This window comes from Eptatretus burgeri, chromosome 15, assembly GCF_056783735.1.
Source record: "Eptatretus burgeri isolate ZD-2024b chromosome 15, Ebu_testis_v1, whole genome shotgun sequence".
Classification (NCBI taxonomy): Eukaryota; Metazoa; Chordata; class Myxini; order Myxiniformes; family Myxinidae; genus Eptatretus; species Eptatretus burgeri.
In genome coordinates, this window is record NC_140975.1 from 62,878,430 (window position 1) to 62,882,811 (window position 4,382).

The 4,382-nt window shown below is 43.1% G+C and overlaps 1 protein-coding gene across 1 annotated transcript in view; it reads right to left on the bottom strand.

Moving 5' to 3' along the window:
* Positions 1 to 362: 362 nt before the first annotated feature.
* MEIS2 (Meis homeobox 2) overlaps positions 363 to 4,382 on the bottom strand; it is a 262,036-nt gene continuing 258,016 nt past the window's right edge. Inside the window, exon 13 of the mRNA XM_085856336.1 lies at positions 363 to 1,940. The gene's annotated coding sequence lies outside the window, so the exon portion shown is untranslated. The remainder of the gene's footprint in view (positions 1,941 to 4,382) is intronic.

Here is a 4,382-nt window from a genome sequence, read left to right on the forward strand (position 1 = left end):
ACGGAGGAGGGAGAAGATGAAAGTCTTCCTCTCCAGGCAAGACGATGCTTCATTGTACGATATTATAGGAACGGGTCACAAGGACCGAGAGCAACATAATGACGATAAAGGGAAATGTCCTCAATTGGCACCTTAACTAATAATAATCGATGTAACTAATAATAATCTAAACAGTTTGTAAATCAGAGTGTGAGAGCATCCCTGTGAGTGTGTGTGTGTGTGTGTGTGTGTGTGTGTGTGTGTGTGTGTGTGCGTGCGTGTGCGTGTGCGTGTGCGTGTGCGTGTGCGTGTGCGTGTGCGTGTGTGTGTGTGCGCGCGCGCGCGTTATTTTCATCTTGACAGATACAGGCCAGAGCGTAGAGTCATAAAACAAAATACCTTTATTAAATCATGTTCAATTTACATCGCTGTACATTTCTAAAATGAGGTCCAAGATAATTTAGTACATTTCGTCATCAATACAAGCTTCAATTTTCGTAGGAAATTGAGCATTATATGTATAAGCAAAATGTGCGGCTTGCAAACAAGTCCACTCTGCCTCCCGCACCCTCGCCCCCACCCTGCCGCACCCCTTCCCAACCCACGTTTCCGCAAATAACAATTAATATACAGGAAGCAGTGAGAGAACGACGCACAATGATTATAACTACGGGTGTAGAAGTCGTTAACCGAAAGACCGCAATGAAATGACCTTCCCCAGCTTGCAGGAATGCACGCACTGCGTCCTGGCTTTATGACGTCATAAACGCTTGCTTGTATTCCCTGGGTTACCAGTTCGATTATCGCATGTCGTCGATACAAACGAGAACGTTTTCTTGATATTTAACATTCCGAGTGCACGGCGGATCGTCGATGCAGGTACAAAACCATCTTTTGTAAATTCCGAGTGGACTTGTCAATATTATGGACAGCGATCATGGGTATACGGAGACACACCAGGTACTTTAATACCGGTATAAAAGTCAAGGGGTTCCTCACATCTAACAGTCGCCTCGCATTTGTACACTTTTTTTTTTTAAACTTTTTTCCTAGGAAATAATTTAACTACACGACACAGCCCTACATAACAGGTTCCTTAAAGAAGCATGCTTGTTTATAAACTCCTTTTAACCGTTTAGTTAAACACCAAGGTGCGCTGAGCGGAGCACGCAGGTGCAGCTTTTGCCTCGTTCCCCAGTCCTGCACGCTTGTCCACTGCGTTGAGATCCGGATACACTGCGCTCCTGTTATACAAAAACAAAACAAAAAACAACAACAAAAAAAAAAACTTGTCCTGTACCTATAAAAAGAAGAATATGAATCTGTTGGATGACAGGTGCACTTTTCATTGGTCCTATAATAGAGGAACACAAGGCCACTCGAGGTGATCTCGTACCTCCACGATGCCGCTTTCAGTAGGGTGCTTGAACCGATCTTTGGGTCCAGTGGCGACTAAAGGGTACTGGACTCGTTTATGCACACAGATGCCGACGATCCATGCGTCACTTGCGCTTGGTTTGTTCAACCAACTTTTGTGTTTCACCCTTTCTTGTACTTGCTTGAAGCGTCAGGGTTTTCCTATAACGACGGTCGAGTCCTTTGGGTCCCTCTTTATTTATACCATTGTGTAAATCCTTCGTGAATCGGGCGTTTCCTTTGAAGACGTTTGTGTCCTTTGGGTCTTTCGTTGTTTGCACCATAATGTGAATCCTTCGTGGGTCTGATTCCGCTCACGCATGTCATGAAGGCTGACGATGTGAAGCCATTGGCTTTGTTGGCTTTCAAAAGGAGTTGGTTGCGTGGAGTAGCTTGCAAGTTTTATAATGAAAAACTCGGTTTCTTGCTCCCCGAACCGGCAATGGTGCGTAACGTCCCGGTGGGCAGGCATGACGTCATGTTTGCACGTAATATCGCAGCACCACTTCTTCAAACATGTACGATCCTGTCAGATGACCGAAGACCTACAAACGACATGGGGTCAGTTGCATACATAAAAATAAAATCACAAACTCAAAATTGATCGAGTTGGAGATGAACAAGGAATCTCAAAATAAGTGCCAACATGTTACAAACACTGGAAAATGGATCTCCTGTGAGATATCGATGTGTATGAATATATGTATGTACATATAAGAAATATTTACATTTGTATATGATTACAAATGTATGTATGTATGTATGTGTGTGTGTCAGGTGAGGTCAGGTATGGAAGCATGCGCCAGAGCAGCGCGTTGCTGCGTCCACTTTCCGCCGGTACTCCAGGGGCCTCCGTCTGGCCATCCACCAGGCAGATGCCTGGCCCATCATAATTTCCTTGAGATGCCGATCAACCTGCTGCAATCACGAGGCACGTGGTTGGCCCATTGGCCTCCTCCACTCACGAGGCTCCCTCACTGAGAGAATCTGATGATCAGGATCAGCATTAGGGAAACGAGCCACATGTCCATACAGCCGCAGCTGATTCTCACGGACTATGCAGGTAACAAATCTCATTTGAGTCTCTCTCAGCAACCGCTTGTTGGACACAAAATCCGACCAGCGATAGCCAAGGATTCTCCAAAGAGACCTGGTACCAAAGGAATTAAGTCTCCATCTCAGATCCTTGGTCAGAGTCCAAGTCTCACATCCATAGAGCAGGTCTGGAAGCACCAAGGACCTGAAGACTCGGACTTTCGTCCTCCCGCACAGGTACCGGCAGCGCAACACCCCATTATCCAGTGAATCCATGACTCCCCAGGCCCGACCCAGACATTTGTTGACCTCTGACTCACAGCCAGCAGAGACATGAATATCACTGCCGAGGTAAGTGAATCTCTCCACGACCTCAACATCCTCACCACAAATAGGCACAGAAAGGACAGCAGCATCCAAGATGTCATTGAAAGCCTGATCTTAGTTTTGACCCAGGAAACCCGTAATCCCAGCGACTCTGACTCCTCATTCAGCACCTCGACGGCCCCCAAGAGGATATCTAAAGTCTCCGCAAAGATGACTGCATCATCTGCGAAATCAAGGTCAGAGACCTTGACATTCCCAAACGATGCACCGCAGCTTGATCTCTCTGACATCCTCCCTTGAATCCAGTCCATACAAGTGCTGAAAAGTGTGGGGGCCAGTACACACCCCTGACGAACTCTAGTAACAACTGGAAATAAGTCAGAGATGGTACCACCACATCTCACAGCACTCTCAGTACCAGAGTAGAGTTCAGACATCTGACGATTAGTTTTGGTGGCACCCCACGAAGACCTAGAATCCTACAGAGGACATCCCGATTCACTGAATCGAACGCTTTACAGAGATCAACAAAGGCTGCAAGCAGCCCCTGCCGAAACTCTCGTCTGCATTCGGTGAGGACACGAAGTGCAAGGATACGGTCAATCGTTAACCTCTTTGGTGTAAAGCCTGACTGTGTGTGTGTGTGTGTGTGTGTGTGTGTGTGTGTGTGTGTGTGTGTGTGTGTGTGTGTGTGTGTGTGTGTGTGTGTGTGTGTGTGTGTGTGTGTGTGTATATATATATATATATATGTGTGTATACTGTATATGTATATATACTAGACCAGTGCTTCTGAAACTATCTGATGTGGTGGACTAGCAGGTTTTTTTTTCCAATGTGCCAGGGACCGGTACCATATTTGTGCCATATTATTATTTGTTTATGATTCGAGAAAATATTGTTTCTACATCCGTTGTAATATTAATTTATACTGGAAAAATATAAAAATATAATGAATATAATAAAAGTAGACACACTTTTATATATATATATATATATATATATATATATATATATATACATATATATATATATACATATATATGTTGTAAATGAGTAATACAGTATTACAATATTTAAAAAATATATCAAAAAATCAAACTAGCAAAGCCTTCAAACATAGTTATTATAAACATATGTATACCGGTGTATAAGTAATAGAATGAAAAATTATAATGAAAAAGGAAGGTTGAAAAAATTATATATTTTAGTTATCTTAATCTCTAGTGAATAAAGACATTAAAATAAAGATTGAAAGGAAATGGGTAACATTACATTGAAGACAACTTTGAAAATGTCATAATGTTAAAATATGAAATTGATGATATAGGCAAGTTAAATCCTTAACTTTTACTAACGTGAAAGGTGAGCCTGCTTCTTCTTTGTCAGCTTAGCCAATCGTGGTTCAATTGAGGACAGTGCCACGCGCAATGGAGAATGAATATCCACACTATTCCTGTACTTTGTCTTAATGATGCTCATGGTTGAGAAGCCAGTCTCGCAGAGGTAGGTGGTACTATGGAACGGAAATGGGAGAGGAGTTTTCAGAGCAATTTCAGTAAGCTCAGGATATTCTGCTTTCATTTTTATCCAAAAAGAAGCAAGTGCTGTTGTAGTTTCGAAACTCC